This window comes from Engystomops pustulosus, chromosome 5 (assembly GCF_040894005.1).
Source record: "Engystomops pustulosus chromosome 5, aEngPut4.maternal, whole genome shotgun sequence".
Classification (NCBI taxonomy): domain Eukaryota; kingdom Metazoa; phylum Chordata; class Amphibia; order Anura; family Leptodactylidae; genus Engystomops; species Engystomops pustulosus.
Genome location: NC_092415.1, coordinates 162,468,622 through 162,488,978, shown reverse-complemented (window position 1 = coordinate 162,488,978; position 20,357 = coordinate 162,468,622).

Here is a 20,357-nt window from a genome sequence, read left to right as displayed (position 1 = left end):
GTGGAGTTTGCACTCCTGGGGGTCGGAGAACGCTGCTGGCACCTCCAGAAGAACCAGAAGTCCCAGCAGAAGTCCCTAGCGAACCTGACAGTACCCCCCCCTAACGGGGGGCCTTCGGACCCCTAGATCGTAAAGATGGCTTCTGAGCATGAACATCTCTAGCCGGAACCCAAGACCTATCCTCAGGACCAAAACCTTTCCAATGGGCCAGGTACTGCAGGGAGTTACCTACCCATCTGGAATTCACAACTTTTTCCACCTCAAATTCCAGATTCCCCTCCACAATAGATGGAGAAGGAGGGTCAGGAAGAGGCAAAACAGGCTCAACATAGCGCTTCAGAAGACTCTTATGGAAGGTGTTATGAACCCTAGCGAACCTGACAATAATTCAAGTGTAAACTCCAAATATGGCACATAGCTAATAACATAAACCTAAAAATTTAAATCCCCCCTTTTTCCTAGAACTGTAAAAATCATAAACATACTAGATATTGCAGCATCCCAAAATGTCTGCTTTATCAAAATATAATAATGATTATTCCTGCCGTTTTACCCCGTAAAGGAAAATAGCACCATGGTCAAAAATGCCACTTTTTTGTCAATTTGAAAAATACAAAAAAATATAAAAAAAGTCATCAAAAGGTCGTACAGTCGTTAAAATCGCTGCTTTGAAAATGTCCCAAAAAATTACCCCACCCACAGCTCAGTACACTAAAGTATGAAAAATTAGCACCAAAAGATGGCAAAATGAGTAATTTTGTTTTGTACAGGAGGTTTATAATTTTTGTAACTGTATGAAAACATTATAAAAATGGTATAAATGTGTTATCCCCGTGATCGCACCAACCCAAAGAATAAAGAATAAGACATGTTATTTGGGGCGCACAGTGAAAGCCAAAAATCCAAGCCCACAAATAAAAGGCGCAAATGCATTTTTTCATTAATTTCACTGCATTTGGATTTTTTTTCCAGCTTCCCAGTACACGGCATGGATTATTAATTACCGTCACTATGAAGTGAAATTTGTTATGCAGACAACAAGCCCCCACAGCTCTTTACATGAAAAAATAAAAAAGTGATAGATTTTTGAAGGTGGGGAGTGAAAAATGAAAATGCAAAAACGAAAAAGGGCCCCGGCGGGAAGGGGTTAAATCAGGTAGTTGTTTTGAAAACATGTTGATTATGAATGTGTGTAAAAAAATGAACACTGAACATAGTCAGTTTTTGACTGACCAAACTCTGAGGGGTTTTATATATTAACTTGACTTTTTTATTGAAAGTCATGTTCTAGTTTAAACTTAAGTGTTTTCAAGCTACTTTTGCCATCACTAAACTTTGTTTTTTATTATACACTAAACACTGGCGTAACAAGACACCAGTGAGCCCTGATGTGCACTTTGGTATGGGGCCCCCAAAATTGCGCTGCCACCCACTCACTAATAACATGTCCAGCAGCAGCCTCCCCTCACTAATAACATGTCCAGCAGTGACTTCCCCTCACTAATAACTTGTCCGGCAGCAGCCTCCCCTCACTAATAACATGTCCAGCAGTGGCCTCCCCTCACTAATAACATGTTCAGCAGTGGCCTCCCCTCACTAATAACATGTCCAGCAACTTAAGGATATCACACTCATTGATGACAATCGCAAACAAGACTTTTTTAGAATATCTCTAAGCACCATTTGCTGCTGTGAGTTTAGAGCAGTAGACCTGTAGTTGGGTAGGAGCTGACAGTATCATTAATCACTATGCAGCAACGAATGTTCTTCATGTGAACAAAAGTTGTAATGCTTAAATATATTGCTTTAGTCAAAATTACTGGTCTTATGATCTAGTCTTCATTGTTTATGGCAAGAATCAGTCATTGAGGTGAGATGACCCCTAAAGTATAAAATTGGCATCTTCCTTCAGGGCAGATTAACATAATCACACTGCAAGCCAAAAGAGACAGAAACAGTAGTAAATTGTTGGCCCTATCCCCTTCCCAAGAGTATTAGGTCAATTCCAGAAATTGGTGTCTGCCAATGTTGTAGTCCACAGGTTATATCATCAAATGCCTATATTGTCCTCATAGATATCAAAAGTACTGCATGAGAATAGGAAAAGCCAAAAGTAAACTGATAGTTCTACATACAAAATGTAAACATTAAGCAAAGAAACAAGTTCAAACATTTCAACATATTTTGTTTTTTTAAAGAATGGAGCATCTCATGGCATCCATAAATACTAATATTTATGTAAAACACAGACATATACTCATGACAATCTGCTGCTTCAAATACCCCGAATGCAATAGCTTGTTTGGTGTCAAAAAGATTGATTGAAGCTGTGTGTTGTATGGTTTGGTGATGTGAATTACCAGATGTTTCAGAACAAAGCCTTAAGGTACACAACAGAAAAACCATCAGGGGACAAGGAGGTTTAGCAAATGACAAATGTACAGCGCAATAGTAGAAGATGAGACAAGAAAGTGAAGGGGGTAGAATAGTATCGAGAATACGTATCGGCTAAATCTTAAACTTTAGATCTTTGTAGACATATTCTTTAGGGTAAGCATCAAAAATAACATTATTATTTAGATTTTTGTTATTGTAATATTTCTTCTTACAAAAAAACAGCTTTAAGCAATTTTATTTGCCTGGTTGATATGAGAATGATAGATTTTTGTCAAGTAAACATACACGATTTAATAATCCCCTACTGCAATTTATTATTTGAGCGTCGCAGTTTGTAATATGACTTTCTAAGTGTTTGTCACTCCCCCAGCATGGATCCAGCTGTTTATATAACAAAATATTCCAATTATGCATAACTTATAAACATCTACTAATTCATGAAAAAATGTTAAACAGGTTTTTTAAAAAAGGTTTCAAATAAGATGCTAAAACCCATTTACATAACTCTCTAAAGATTTCTGCCACTAATCTAAATAGTGCTTTGGAACAAACAATGGGGCACATTTACATACCTGGACGCTGGAGTTCCCCTGAAAGTGTATTGTACGTCGATAATGTACTGTGCCACGATACCAAGATTGCGCTCCCGATATCCTGCATGTGACGTTACCAGTGGAGTGCCACAGGGGTCAGTATTGGGGCCACTTCTTTTTAATATTTTTTATTAATGACCTTGTAGTGGGTTTACACAGTCAAGTTTCAATATTTGCAGATGATACTAAGCTGTGTAAAGTAATAAATACTGAGGTCGATAGTTTACAGAGCATTACAGAGGGATTTGTGGAAGCTTGAGGAGTGGGCAGAGAAATGGTTGATGAGGTTTAATGTAGATAAATGTAAAGTTATGCACTTGGGCCGTGGAAACAAAAAGTATAATTATGTTCTAAACGGTCAATTACTTAGTAAAACTGGAGCGGAAAAGGACCTGAGGGTATTGGTGGATGGTAAACTTAATTTTAGTGACCAGAGCCAGGCGGCTGCTGCTAAAGCAAATAAAATTATGGGATGTATCAAGAGAGGAATAGATTCTCATGATAAAGACATAGTTTTGCCCTTATACAAATCCCTGGTCAGACCACACATGGAATATTGTGTACAGTTTTGGGCACCAGTGTATAAAAAGGATATAGTAGAGCTGGAACGGGTGCAGAGGAGAGCAACCAGGATTATTAGGGGAATGGGGGGGAACTAGAATACACTGACAGAATACAAAATTTGGGATTATTCAGTTTAGAAAAAAGACGACTGAGGGGAGACCTCATTACAATGTACAAATACCTGAACGGACAGTACAAGGATCTCTCCAAAGATCTTTTTATACCTAGGCCTGTGACCAGGACAAGGGGGCATCCTCTACACCTAGAGGAGAGGCGATTTTACCATCAACATAGACAAAGGTTCTTTACTATACGAGCAGTGAGACTGTGGAACTCTCTGCCGCAGGAGGTTGTTATGGCGGACTCTATGTACATGTTCAAGAGAGGCCTGGATGCCTTTCTGGAGAGAAAAAATAACAAAGGTTATGGGGATAAAAAATTTATTTAATTCTTAAAGGTTGGACTTGATGGACTTGCGTCTTTTTCCAGCCTTATATAGTATGATACTGTGATACTAAATCAGTCAGATCGTCTGACAGTGCGCCCCCCAATCTGTGTCGCATGACCCCTTGAGAAAGGCTTGGCACGCCGAAACAGGTGATGGGGAAGATGCCCGGGGACATAAATTATTTATTGGTATGTGTATTGTAACCTTTGATTCTTACTACATTCTCAGTATTTACAATCTTTGAACTTCATACAGTTCATAGGTTTAGATATATCTGTTTACATGCACTTTATGAGCCCGTTTGTGATTCCCTGATACTTTTTGCTTCTATATGATGCATTGATTTGACATCCCTGACTTTGGTTATATGATGCAGTTATATTGAGGAGATATAAATTACTTGTCGCATCTAGTCATCAATGTGCATGCATTTTCTCTGTGAGCGGCTATTACTGTGGTCAGTCACCTATGTATTGTACTTTTAATAAAAAAATGTGTTAATAAACAATATTTTTTATGTGAAAGGGAGATAATTGTTTTCCGCATTTTTGTTAATATTTGGTTGTTCTTCGGAATTTTGTGAGTGAACATTCTCATATTCAGATAGGGCATTTCAGTGATACTCCACTTTACAAACCAGTAGATGTTATTCGTTTTTGTCTCAGATTTGTGTTGTATGAAAGCCAGGGCAGCTGCGCCATAAAAGGACCAGGTGCACCAAAATCTCATCTTAGACACTTGTTAAATATCTTTCCAAGCTGTGTAATCCCTGAAAAAGGCGCACAGTCCAAAGAAAGTGAGAAGCGCGACCCTTAGTGTATGCTTGTCTGGAACCATATGGAAAAAATATTTATTTGATTATTTACATCTTAAAGGATTTGGCACATCTTTTGGCTGCTCAAATGTTGAAATAAGCATCTACCCTATATTATTACTAAAGCAAAAATCCACCCACAAAATCTGACCATATATTGTGCATGAATTGCCAGCTATACTGCCTTTCTAGATTCCACAATGGGTGCTAGAGATGAGCAAATCAAATCATAGAAGGTTTGTTTTTCAAAAGCTTCAATTCAGATATGAATCAAATTGGTCCAAACCAATGTTTTCCCAATTTGTGGCTTCTACTGTCATCGAGGTGTAAGCTGAGCTCACATGATCGTGACAAAGGAGCTAATAACACTGGTCCGTGGTCCCGTTTGCGGCCCATCATCTCCGCACTTTAGTGTGGATGTAGCCAAAGTTACAAGAAATGTTGTACATTTTTGTGCAGGAATAAAATTTGAAAGGGTGAGACTTTTCAAAACGAAAACAAAGTAGCACAAATTAATCAATCCATTTCAGAGATATGTCTTTTATTTATTTTTGGATGCATTTGTCCAGATATGTGTGGAGCAAGATGACCAATTTTAGCTTTAGCTATGCGACACACCTCAATTCATGTGAAAAAAAAGTGTCTAATTAGTCTGATTAGAGTAGATGGGCAATAGTACATATATATTGTAACGGGATTAGCTCTGGGATCGCCGTCTCCTGGGATAGACAAGCGCTTTTTGGCACAACGCAGTCACAGTCCACTCCAGACAAGTTGGGTGCAACTGGACGCAACCAGTTTTACTAACTTCAAGCAGGAAAAAATGGCAAAACAAAAACAATACATAAATTAAATCCTAGGCCGTCTGGCCACTAACTATACAATACAGTAGTTTCCTCACTACCAAGAAACTGTACCTACTGTACAGATTCCCAACCACAGCATACAGCAATTGGCAACTCACATATAAAGGTTTTTCCAGGAGCAGAGAGAGCGCTCCTCTTGTGCAGCTTCTGACTTTTTAAAGCAACATCTCAGAGCTGCTGGTGATTAGCCCCAACCACCTCAAACACCTGGACCAAGCCCTACACTGCAAACTGCAGCAGCCAGGTCTTGCAAACCAGGTTTTGTTTTGGCTCCCTAGATAGTGTAGGACAGAAACCTAGGGGAAGCATACACACCATTTAACACTTTTTCCCCTGGTCCTGTCACAATATATGTATATATATATATATATATATATAAACAAAAAATAAATAGCACCTGCTACAATAAAAAATAACTTTGGTGCACGGTCAAGACTCCCAATCAAGACTCCAGGCTGTACACAAGCAGTCTGTGACAGTATCTTACAGTTATAGTATCAGCCTGTGCGTGTGCATAGTTAATACCCTGCAATTCTGATGGATTTTATTATCATGAACAATCAATTGGATGAGTGCATGTTTATGTCCTATGGTGGAACTAATAAAAAAGTTTAAAAAAAAAGTTTTTTTAAAATAGAGATAAATACACAAAAATGCACATTAACATATAAAATGACATAAAAAATTAGCGCACCCGTAACAACCTGTACAATAAAAATAAATCATTATTGAACTCACACGATGAACACCATATAAAAAACTGTTAAATCCATCATAAATTGTGATTTTTCCCTATTTTATCCCACAAAAAATGCAATAAAAAGTGATCAAAACAACATATCTACTCCAGAATGATATTGGTGCAAATTACGTGTCCAACAAAAATCAAGCCATAGACCAGTTCCATAGACAAATAAAAGAGTTATGCCACTTGAAAGGTGGTGATGCAAAAACAATAGATTTTTCCACACAATGGGGCTTATTTACTAAGGGTCGCAGATCGCACTTTTGTTGGACTGTTCATGGTTTTTGGGATTTGCGCTGCTGGGACAGGTATTTAGCAGGGGGTTGTGTCGCACGCGATTGGAGTGTGACGCAGCTGTGCTGGCTTCCATGCAACAGAACTCGGGGGGAGATCGGATGGATTCGGACTGAGTGCGGGATTTAACTTTCAATTTGTGTTGCAAGACAATGCACTTACATACACCGGGAAGAAGAAGGTGAACTCCGGTGGACCTCAGCGGGGAAGCGACACATTCAGGATATCGGGCACACGATGTTAGTGAATCCCGGCAGAATGCATGATCGCCGGACAATGCACTTTGGATGAACTCCAGCGGCCGGGTATGTAAATGTGCCCCAACAGGTTTTATTTTGAAAATTCATCTCAAAGTGCATTGTTCTGACCGGAATGCACTGTGGCGCAATTCACTAAGATCGTGCACGCGATATCCTGCATGTGCCGCTTCCCCGCTGAGGTCCGGCGGAGTTCCCCTTCTTCTTCCTGGTGCATGTAAGTGCTTGATCTTGCGACACAGTGGGGGTCATTTACTAAGGGCCCGATTCGCGTTTTCCCGACGTGTTACCCGAATATTTCCGATTTGCGCCGATTGTACCTGAATTGCCCCGGGATTTTGGCGCACGCGATCGGATTGTGGCGCATCGGCGCCGGCATGCGCGCGACGGAAATCGGGGGGCGTGGCCGAACGAAAACCCGACGTATTCGGAAAAACCGCCGCATTTAAGAACCGAAAATGTGTCGCTCGGGACCCGCTTACCTTCACTCAGACGGCCTCGGTGAATTCCGGCGCGTTAAAATGCTTTTCAGCGCAGCAGCGCCACCTGGTGGACGGCGGAGGAACTTCCTTATTAAATCCCGGCCGGACCCGAATCCAGTGCAGAGAACCCGCCGCTGGATCGCTACTGGACCGGGTAAGTAAATGTGCCCCAATGTGAATGTTAACCCCTTCCCGACATTTGACGTAATAGTACTGCATGGCGGGAGGTGCGTTCCCGCAAAATGCAGTATTATTACGTCAAGCTTCTGGCCCCGGCTCCTGAACGGAGCTGGGGCCAGAAGCTGCGGGTGTCGGCTATATATTATAGCTGACACCCGCCTCTAACACCCGCGATCGGAGATTTCTCCGATCGCGGGTGTTAACCCCTAACACGCCGCGGTCGCGCTGACAGCGGCATGCAAGGGGCATTTCAGAAGAATCGGACTGCGCGATCCTCCTTCCTGTAGCCGGGTCCCTGCCTCCTGACAGGACCCGGCTGTAACACACTGAGCATGCGCAGATGTATTACACTGTGTAATGTGAAGAAGAGCTTGAACAAGTGATCAGTGGATCACTTGTTCAAGCTAACCTGTAAAAGTTAATAAAAATGTTAAAAACATTACATAAAATAATTTTTTATTAAAAATTATTCATTAAATAAAGTTAGAGTCCCCTAAACACAAATATTCCCTATACACATGCAATAAAGTGAAAAAAACACAAAATCGCCAAATAACCCCACATATTTGGTATCGACGCGTCCGTAACATTCAGTAAAATAACTCAGAAACATTATTGGACCCGCTCGGTGAACGCCGTAAAAACAAAACCCGAAAAACACGCCAAAAATGTACATTTTTTATAAAATCTCTACACAAAAATGTTCTAAAAAGTGATCAAAAAGTTACGTGCGCAAAAATGGTACCACTGAAAAGAACAACTCAACACGTAAAAAATAAGCCCTAAACTAGCTCTGTCAACCAAAAACTATTAAAGTTACGTCTCCGAAAAGATGGCAATGCAAAAACAAATGAGATTTCCTCTATATTAGTTTTTATCCAGTAACATTGTAAAAATAAATGAAAAACTATATAACTGAGGTATCACCGTAATCGTAGTGACCTATAGAATGAAGATAATATAATATTTTTAGTGTACGGTGTACGACCCCCAAAAAATACGAAAAGAAAGTAAACCAAAATTGACAATTTTCTTTTCACCCAAGAGTTAATAAAATCTCATCAATAAGCTAATGACCCACTAAAATGAAGTATTTGTAAAGTGCATCTCATGTCGCAGAAAATAAGCCCTTATATGTCCAAATTGCCAAAAAATAAAGATTGTATAGCCAATAAAAATTGACAATGCATAATCTGCTCTGAATGGCGCAGCTCCCTTCGATGCCCTGGCGTGTGCCCATACAGCAGGTTACCACCACATATGGGGTGTTATTATACACGGAAGAGATTGGGTATCAAATTTTGTGGAGCGTTTTGGTATTTTATCCACTGAGAATTTGTACATTTTTTGAAAAACATATTAATTTAGCCAAAAAAATTTTACTTTCAAAATTGCATCCGATTTTGTTTTAACCCCTGTAAAACAATTAAAGGGTTAACAAACTTCATAAAAGTTGTTTCACGTACGTTGAGGAGCGTAGTTTCTATAATGGGGTAATTAATGGGTTTTACTTTTATTTAGGTCTCTCAAAGTGATTTGAAACCTGAGCAGGTCCCTCAATAGCAGGATTTTGCGTTTTTATTTAAATGTGAAAAATCGCACCCAACGTTCAAAGGCCCATAACATCCTACAAAAATAAGAGTATGCATAAAAAACCATGTCCACATAAATTAGACATTTAGTGAATGTTAGTTATTACGTTTTTTTGCGGTTATGACTATGTATGGAAAAAGTAGAACATTTTGAAGTTCAAAAATCAAAAATGTTTCCAAATTTTCACCAAATATCTGATTTTCTCATAAATAAATGCAAAACATACCACCAAAATTTTTCAAATAACCTGAAGTACGATGTGTCACGAGAAAACAATTTTAAAATCACTTGGATATGTTAAAGCCTTCCGAAGTTATAACCACTTATAGTGACACAGGGCAGATTTGAAAAAATGGGCCGTGTCAGGAAGGTGAAAAGTGGCTTCAGCGTTAAGGGGTTAAATCCTGCGTTTGGTCCGAATCAGTCAGAACCCCCCCCCCCCCCAATCTCTGTCGCATGAAAGCCATCGCAGCCATGCCAAAATCCAATCACGTGCGACAAAATCCCAGATAAATAACTGTCCCGGCAGCGCAAACCCCAAAAACGTTGGAAAACCCAACGAAAAATGCAATCCACGGTTCTTTAGTAAATAAGCCCCTATAATTCTGTTTAAAAAAGGCATTGCTTTCGATCTCCAAAGAATATGATTATGAATTAAATAAATGCAAACCATATCCACCAAAACTTACCACTCACATTAAGTACATCAAAATCATTTGGTGAGTTAATGTGTTCAAAAGTTATAACCAAATAAAGCGACACATTTAAAAAAAAATGTGACTGAGCCTTAAAGGAAATCTACCACCACAATAATTTGCATAATTTTTAAAACCTTTGTTTACAAAAAAATAAGGTCCTACAAATCTAAAAGCAGAGCAGATCCTGAGGGGGCACACACGAGCATGTAAGTGTGCTTGGTTAACTATCCTTGATTCTAGTGGTAGATGTCCTTTTACAAACAAACTACCGTATATACTCAAGTATAAGCTGACCCGAGTATAAGCCGAGACCCCCAATTTTACCACCAAAAACTGGGAAAACCTCTTGACTCAAGTATAAGCCGAGAGTAGGAAATGCATTAATCACAGACCCCAGTATATTGAAAACCTGCCCCCAGTAGTATACAGCCAGCCCAGCCTGCCCCCAGTAGTATACAGCCAGACCAGCCTGCCCCCATAATTATACAGCCAGCCCATTCTGCCCCCTTAAGTATACAGCCAGCCCATTCTGCCCCCAGTATATACAGCCAGCCCAGCCTGCCCCCTTAAGTATACAGCCAGCCCAACCTGCCCCCAGTAGTATACAGCCAGACCAGCCTGTCCCCTTAAGTATACAGCCAGCCCATTCTGCCCCCTTAGGTATACAGCCAGCCCATTCTGCCCCCAGTATATACAGCCAGCCCTGCCTGCCCCCTTAAGTATACAGCCAGCCCAGCCTGCCCCCTTAAGTACACAGCCAGCCCTGCCTACCCCCTTAAGTATACAGCCAGCCCAGCCTGCCCCCTTAAGTATGCAGCCAGCCCAGCCTGCCCCCTTAAGTATACAGCCAGCCCAGCCTGCCCCCTTAAGTATACAGCCAGCCCAGTCTGCCGCCTTATGTATACAGCCAGACCAGCCTGCCCCCAGTAGTATACAGCCAGACCAGCCTGCCCCCTTAAGTATACAGCCAGCCCATTCTGCCCCCTTAAGTATACAGCCAGCCCATTCTGCCCCCAGTATATACAGCCAGCCCACCTGCCCCCTTAAGTATAGAGCCAGCCCAACCTGCCCCCAGTAGTATAGTGCCAGCCCAACCTGCCCCCTTAAGTATACAGCCAGCCCATTCTGCCCCCTTAAGTATACAGCCAGCCCATTCTGCCCCCTTAAGTATGCAGCCAGCCCAGCCTGCCCCCTTAAGTATGCAGCCAGCCCAGCCTGCCCCCTTAAGTATACAGCCAGCCCAGCCTGCCCCCTTAAGTATACAGCCAGCCCAGCCTGCCGCCTTATGTATACAGCCAGACCAGCCTGCCCCTTATGTATACAGCAAGACCAGCCTGCCCCCTTATGTATACAGCCAGCCCAGCCTGCCCCCTTATGTATACAGCCAGCCCAGCATGTCCCCTTATGTATACAGCAAGACCAGCCTGCCCCCTTATGTATACAGCCAGCCCAGCCTGCCCCCTTATGTATACAGCAAGACCAGCCTGCCCCCTTATGTATATAGCCAGCCCAGCCTGCCCCCTTATGTATACAGCCAGCCCAGCAGTAAAAAAAAAAAAAAAACTTATATACTCACCCTCCGATGGCCCCGATATCGTGCTGCTCCCCAGGTGTCCGCGCTGCTCCCCCGATGTCCGTGCGGGTCCTCTTCTGTCTTCTGTCTTCCGCGGGCCCCGCCATCGCATAGTATGACGTCAGCAGCGGCCACATCATACTATGCACCTGCCACACGGGAAAAACATGGCGGCGCCCTGCGGAAGACAGAAGAAGATAGAAGACAGAAGAGGACCCGCGCAGACATCGGGGGAGCAGTGCGGACATTGGGGGAGCAGCGCGGATGTCGGGGCCACCGGAGGGTGAGGATATCATTTTTTGTGCTGAAAAACTCGGCTTATACACGAGTATATACGGTGGCTACATCCTGAAGGGGTTAATGACCAAGCATTTCTTTACATTTTTCAACTGTCCTCTTCCTAGGCCCATAACTTTTAAATTTTTCTTTTGCTTTTTCTGTATGAGGGATTGATTTTTGCAGGATGAGCTGCATATTTGAATTTTGCCATAGTAGTGGGACATAAAGCTTAGTAATGTTAGTTATCTTTAATGCTTTTTTAAATTATGATTATCCTAAAACCAAATGTATATAGGTTTTTATATGTTTTATTAAATTTGAAAAAAAAAATCATTTTTTAATGAAATCTTTATATTTTGTGTTGCCACATTCTAAGAGCCATAACTTTTCTATTTGATAGTTGTAGTTTCTGTGCCCCTATGATCACTGGAAGTAACTGTCTGTCCAATGGAGGCAACTCGGATCCCAAACATCTCGGATGGACAGTTGCGTCCATCTATTCCAAGGTCCTTTTTCAAAGTTTATGAAGAAAATGGCTTCATAAGACTAACTGAATGAAATAAAAAGTGGCCTTACCGGTAACCAGACAGAAACAAGCAAATAAATCTCTAAACTACAAAAATGACATATCTATAGTATAAGGTTTTATTGCATTTAAAAGAAATCACCTTTACTGCATGATAACCATTAACTTCATATTTCAATGACAATAATATATGAATCTTTAAGAACCTGAACTTCAATTCAGGTGACTGCTGTTATACTAGTGCTCCTCCGGTATAGTACTACAGCCAGCACAGTGAGACGTTACAAGAACACACCATCTGTTGGCACAAGATTCCTGACAGAGTTGCAATATGCTATATGAAGTTGTCCTAATCACTAAAAATGTACTTCAATCATAAAATTGTTTTCTTCAGGCAACAGAAGTTACTAGCTGTGTAATGCTGCTCAACATGCACAAGCCATAAAGTAAGTATGTATATAGCAGCAGACAGTGTTTAGTGTACGAGAAGTAATGGTGAGTCACTTAAGAAAGTAAAAGGGATTAATGGGATGTTTGTCGGGGACACAATATTGATATTCAGAGTAGACAAAGGTAAAGACCGGCCCTCCAGGCTGTTAAAATCTTATTCTTTTATTCCATATCGATTAAAAAGAGATAATCATAGTGCATAATCCAAGATACCTATGCGATTCGAACATAGGTATTAGTTCACCATGAGTAAGAGTAAGACCAAGAGTAAGACCATGAGTAAAAATTAATACCTATGCTCGAAACGCGTAGGTCTCTTGGATTATGCACTATGACAATCTCATTATAATCGATATGGAATAAAAGAATAAGATTTTAACAGCTTGGAGTGCCGGTCTTTACATTTCTCTACTCTTTGAACATTACTTGGATGTTCCGACAAGCCTCTTCAAGATTCGTGCACCGGACTACACAGAAGGTGTTTTTTTCAGCTCTTCAAGATGAGTGAGCGGCTTGCTCAATATATTTTTGCATACAATATTGATAATCTATCCACTAAGTAGGTCTTACAGTAAATATAAAATAAAGGGTTAAAATTCTGGCACCCCCACAGAGCAGTTGTTTAAAGAGACTGCTCGTCAAGGACTAACCTGTACATTGTTTAGAGGTTGTGCTTGGTATTGCAGCTTAGACTCAATTGCTTAACCCCTTCCCGACACGCGCCGTACTAGTTCGGTGCACCGGGTCCCGGTGCATGGAGAGGGCTCGCGGGCCGAGCCCTCTCCATAGCCAGTAAGTCTTTGCTGCATATTGCAGCAAAGGCTTACCGGTAACACCCGCGATCGGTGCTAGCACCGATCGCAGGTGTTTTCACCTCGATCGCCGCTGGCAATGCTGCTGGCGGCTTCAAAGAGATGCATGCATGCGCCGCCATCTTGGCGTGACGTCATCCGTCGCCATGGTAGCCTCGGGTGTTCCGAATACCCGAGGCTACTTCATTTTAACAAAAATACAAATATATAGTTGACCGCTCACCTTATATTGTCAGTCACTGTGCTGGCTGCTACTCGGGGACCACGAGTACGGGAAAAAATCTGGATAGAAGAAAGCGTATGCCGCACCAAGTGTAGATAAAAGCGTAATTCTTTAATTCCAATTTTCAGATAAAAATGGTACAGTTAAAAAAAATTACAGTTTTACTACAGATAAAAATTGCTACAGCTTTTCTTGCATGTTTGTTACCATTTTAATCTGAAAATTGGAATTAAAGAATTACGCTTTTATCTACACTTGGTACTTCGTTTTAACCCATGCATTACAATGTGCTAAATGGACATTGTAATGAATGGGGAGTAAAATCCACATATACTGCCATACTGTAGTATGGCAGTATATGATAGGATGAATCAGACTACCTAGGGTTAGAGTACCCTAGGGAGTCTGGAAAATAGTAAAAGTAAAAATAAAAAAAAGTTTAAAAAAAAATTATAGTAAAAAAACCTAAAAATTCAAATAACCCCCCTTTTCATAGAACTGATATAAATATAAATAAACAGTAAAAATAATAAACACATTGGGTATCGCCGCGTCCGAAAATGCCCGATCTATCAAAATATAATAACGGTTTTTCACTGTGTTTAACCCCGTAACGGAAAACAGCATCCAAAGTCGAAAATGGAATTTTTTTGCCATTTTGAAAAATAAAAAAAATTCATATAAAATGTGATCAAAAGGTCGCACAGTCCCAAAAATTATAGCAATGAAAACCCTATCAAAATTTGCAAAAAATTACACTACCCACAGCTCCGTACACTAAATTATGAAAAAGTTATTGGCGCCAGAAGATGGCAAAATATAAAAATATATATTTTGTACAGGAGGTTTTAATTTTTGTAAATGTATGAAAACATTATAAAACCTATACAAATTTGTTATCCACGCGATCGTACCGACCCAAAGAATAAAGTAGACATGTCATTTGGGACGCAGAGTGAAAGCTGTAAAATCCAAGCCCACAAGAAAACGTCGCAAATGTGGTTTTTCCCCATTTTCACTGCATTTGGAATTTTTTTATCGCTTCCCAGTACACGCCATGGAATATTAAATACCGTCACTATGAAGTGCAATTTGTTACGCAGAAAATAAGTCATAACACAGCTCTTTATGTGGAAAAATAAAAAAGTTATAGATTTTTGAAGTTGGAGAGTGAAAAATGGAAGTGAAAAAACTAAAAAAGGCCAAGTCGTTAAATGGGTTAAATAGTAGAATACAGGCCAGATGACCAATGAACATGTCACAGGCTTCGGAATTGGAATGGCACCCTATCAAGAAGATATAAATGGCAAATATAAAAGTCCCAAACAAAACTTTTTGTAGCCACTTTTACTTGAGGAAATGTAACAAAATAAATTAAACGCCCTACAGTTTTTAGTACACAATATACAGATGAATAATTTTCATGTAAATCCTCTCCACAAATTTGCAGTATTAACATACCTGGGTTGTCTGATTTAAGCAAATAAAGTTTTTTGTTTGTTTGATAAACAACTTTTCGATATACCTACAGAAATACTTCCTTATAGATTACTAGATCCCCTGGCTTTCATTCCGTTGGAATCTGCTATTCCCTTAAGGGGGATAAATATCTGTCCAGGGTCTTATGACGTCACACAGTTTATTAGCAATAAAGCATCGCAATCAGAACTGTGTCCGTTTACAGAGCTGTATGAGGGCTTATTTTGTGCATACCAAATTTTACTTTCCCGTGATGTTATTTATTATTTCATTCCATGTACTGGGAAGCAGCAAAAAAAAATCCAAATGTGGAAAAATAAAAAAAAACGCATGCGTCACATTCTTGTGGGCTCAGTTTTTACGACTTTCACTCTGCGCTCTAAATAACACCTCTACTTTATCCTTTGATTAGGTACAATCACAGTGATACCAAATTGTGATACCAAAAAAGGACCAATCAACATTTTTTGTCCTAACCAACAGATGGCCATATAAATTATCAATGTGGGGGGCAACTCAAATGTAGTTTCAGCACAGGCACAATTTCAGATGCAAAAGTTAATTGGAAGGTTTAATTGTCACTTTCACTGTAACCAAAATAAGCACGCTTTGTTCAGCTTATAAACAGAAATCAAACAGTCCCTATTTTGCCAAATGCAGAAGAACAATCTCACCAGGTCATTGGTGTAGGATTCAACTTTTTGCTTTTTTTCCTCCCTCTTATGTGAATGACACCAGTTATATGATCACATATAGTCCCTTTCTGAGCTGTCAATTCTGCCTTTTTAAATAAGTGGAAAAACTTGGGCTGTAGTATAAGAGCATCCTTCCCACATGGACTCTCTGGTTCCTTCATAAAAAATCTGGACCCGAACTACAGCAGGAACAATATACAGGCATTCCCCTACTTAAGAACACCCGACTTACAGACCACTAGTTACAAAAAGACGGTGGATGTTGGTAATTTACTGTACTTTAGCCTTAGGCTACAATGATCAACTGTAACAGTAATCAAATGTGTCTGCAGTTAAGCTTTATTGCTAATCCTGGTTTTTATGATCAAAAGTTTTAAATTCCAATTGTCACAGAGTCCAAAAAAAATTGTCTGGATTTACAATTATAAAGTGTACAGTTCCAACTTACATACAAATTCAACTTAAGAACAAACCTACAGAACCTATCTTGTATGTAACTCAGTGACTCCCTGTACTCAGTAACATAGAGTCACTGGCTTATGACTACTGGGTTTTCACGTCACCTTATGCCAGACACCTTGGTGACACATAATCAATACCTATATTCCAAAGAAACCTGCTTCACAATATCTGAACCTGCATCCTACAGCACAACATATAGCTCAGTGGCACATACCTCCAATCAACAGTTTTACCACTTGTCCTCTTACAGCATAAACTGTATAAAAATGGTGCTGTTTAAGGGGGAAGCACAGAGAACACTGATTGAAATGTGGCCAAAATTGAGAAAATAATAATATTTATTTATATAGTAACATCATATTCTGTAGCGCTTTACAAATCATAGGGAATATATACAAATATAATACTTTAGAGTACAAACAGTAATATGGAACAATAGGAGTGAGGGCCCTGCGCACAAGAGCTTACAGTCTATGATTAAGCTCGGCCCTGGGATCTAAAATTATTCACTAAAGATCAATGTTTCTATAATTCTGCATTTCAGTCTCAATTAAATAGTACAACCACTGTGAAAATATTTCTGATACAATTGATCATATAGTAGTAATAGTCACAGTAAAGACGTACAGAACAATAAATATCTCTATATATCATACATGTAGTTGAAAATGCCCTAAACATCTAGTAATGGTATGAGTAGGAATATCATTCTAGAATTAGGGTAATACAAGCTGTACCCTGGCTGGTTGTCAGATGTGAGAAATGTCCTTCTACAGCCCTCTTGTCCTCTCTTATTGTGTCGTAAATTTTTAAGAAGATTATACAGGGGCGTGGTCAAAATACATTTTGTCTTCATTTTACCAAGATAGCATATTAATGGATGAAGTTATGTGAAATTTTATTTAGTTAACTCTCTTCTTTCCCTGCTGCTTAGATGCAGTGGTGATATTTGACTATGGTATCTAAGAGATTAGTAGCTTTTATCAGTTGCATTACCAATCATGGCTAATAGTCATGGGTGCTATATAGGTGCTTTATAGAAAAGCTGGTACTGGAGGACTTCCAGGGGTGGGGCATCTAGCATGGCTGCATCTTACCTTGGCTCCATTCCAATCACCTGAAACATCATTCTGTGGGTCACCCCAGGTTTCTCTTTGTGCACAATATCTCTCCCACACCACCGTGGAGGTAACCCCTGCTGGACCGGAGCTGCCACACTTTTGCCCCAGGGTCTGGTTCGGGCATCGCCGGCTCCCTCCTGGAGGTTGGCCATCTTGGAGACCCGTCCCTGCGCTGATGTCCGAGCGCGGCACCTCGGACACAGAGCGTGGAGCCATACCATTCACCTGACCTGCTGAATCGGCACCTCGCACTGCCAAGCGGGGTGCCGTAGATAGCGGGCGCCGTCATTTTGAGGCCTGCCACAAGATCCATGGTGGCCACCGCCGAGGAGACTGGGTGAGCCGCAGAGAGGGAGACACCACTACTGGGGAACCAGACCTAGGCAAATGTCGGCCAGGAGGAGGAGGGGTGGGCCAGCCCTTTACCCCAGGACAACTCACTGCCATCTACTAACTAGCTGCTGTGCTCCTGCAATTTTCAGATAAGTGACTTGTTCTGCCATCTCTGCTCTTACGATTAGAATTGAGCTATCTTACTGTTATTTTGCTATTTTCACTAATACCTGGATCCTGGCATCACATACTGCCCTAGAAACGTTTTACTATCTTCATTGTTACTCTGATCCTAGCATCACATATTGTCCTAGTAATATCCTTCTCTCTCCATTGTTATCCTGGCATCACATACTGCCCTAGAAGAATTCTGGTATCTTCACTGTTACTTGTATCCTGGCATTTCATACTGCATTATAAGTAGCCTGCTATTTTCACTGCTACTTGGATCCTAGCATCACATACTGCCCTGGAATTATCCTGTTATCTAGGACAATCATGTTTTCTTGGCCATCAGTAATTGTGTTACAACGGCTCCCCAATCTAGCCATCCCCTTTCTGTTACATCTTTGGATCTTTGGAAAAATACCTGCTGCCTCTACAGTCCAACATGCCTACCAAACCTTCACAATCCACCTCTCAAAGAGGGCTCAAAGCCACAGAGAAAGTCCGAAAACTGACCCTTAAAGGCACACAATCTAGAGGCACCACTAGTACACACCCTCAGAATGAAGCACCATGCTCACCACTGTCCTCTCCGGACAACATCACCCCACCAAACCTGACACCTGCCTATGAGGCACCCTCATCACCGGAACCCACAATGGACAGGGCAGCAACGGTTGCTCAAGAAGTTTCTGGGGTCCTGATGCCCTTTATAGATATGAGACTGGAACTTCTTCACACCTCCTAAACAATACGCTAATGCAAATCCCCAGCAACACGCTGGTTTGTCTGAGCCAGAATATAGAAGTCCTCGTGCTGTCCGGGACAAGATAGACTCTACACGTTATGATACTTGACCAACCTCCCAACCTCTTGTTCCTTGACACAGATGAATAATACATGAGTAATACATTTAACACCACTGACACATACACAACTACCCCTGACATTATATTCCTCTCTTGGAATGTAGCAGGGCTAAATACCCCCATTTAGCAAAAAAAGGTTCTCCAGCACCTCTACAGCTTTAGACCAGAAATCATATTACTGCAGGAGACGCATTGCAAGCGTTCAGCACAGAGTTCACTTTAAGCTCACTGGTTGGATGCCTGCTATGCTTCTTCCTACACTTCCAAATCTAAAGGAGTGGCGATCCTGTTTAGAAAAGGACTTACTTATGAAGTCTTGGATGTTACATCTGATGATCAGGGATGCTTTTTATTACTCAAGGTACTGATTGAAGATACCCGTTATAAACAGATTAAACATATAAGCCCCAAATCAATCCAACACTAACTTTTTTCCCAAACTGATTGAAATGATGTTGGAGGCAGATGCACAAAATCTGATAGTGGGGGGAGATTTCAACACAGTGACTGACCCCTCACTCGATGTCTACTTATCTGACAGAAGACCGACACCTTCCTCTAGATCGCTATCACACCTAATGTGATGTCTGGAGCACAACTCATAACACAGATATGGAATATACATGTTTCTCAACCATACACATACCGTTTTTCCGAATAGATCTGTTCCTGTTACCCATCACTCTGATGGATTCCCTCCACTAGGTGAACATTCACCCAATTACCATTTCAGACCACGCTTCGATCACACTGACACTAACAGTTTTACCAGAACACACAGAGTCCTACATATGGCGCTTCCCTATATATCTAGTCGGAAAATTTCGGTACCTTTCTCAAACTCAATTGAGCAACTTACCTAGACGACCACTTGGAACATTCTTATGACCTGGCTTTAAAAGTTGCACTGGAGAAATTTGAAATTCTCCACCTCCTTACTGCAGGCACAGCTGCCATCACAACATCACAATCTAAACAGTCCTACATGGATGCTAAGAGACTGCTGGACACCTATGTCCAAGGACAGGCACACTGGAGTGTTGGGCGAACACAAAACAGATACTAAAGGGGAGGTAATCATATGGACAAGCTTCTGGGGCCTTTGACCAAACCCTGGAGAACTACAATACCCATATTTCGCTTACAAGACCCAATTTCCGGCCAGCTAGTCACAAATCCTGACGAGATAGCAGCTTTGATACATAACTATTTTGAAGATCTATATTGGGCTTTACCAACAGACACGGCCAGTATTGAGACATTCCTTGACTCTCTCTCTTTACCAGGGGTGACTGATGCAAAGAGGGAGGTACTGGAGGCCCCCCTTACTGAGTTGGCGGTCAAGGCTGCCATTTCGGGATCACGTATGGGAAAGGCCCCAGGGCCTGTTGGCCTATCAGCAGAATACTACAAAATATTAGTCCCTGAAGTAATCCTGC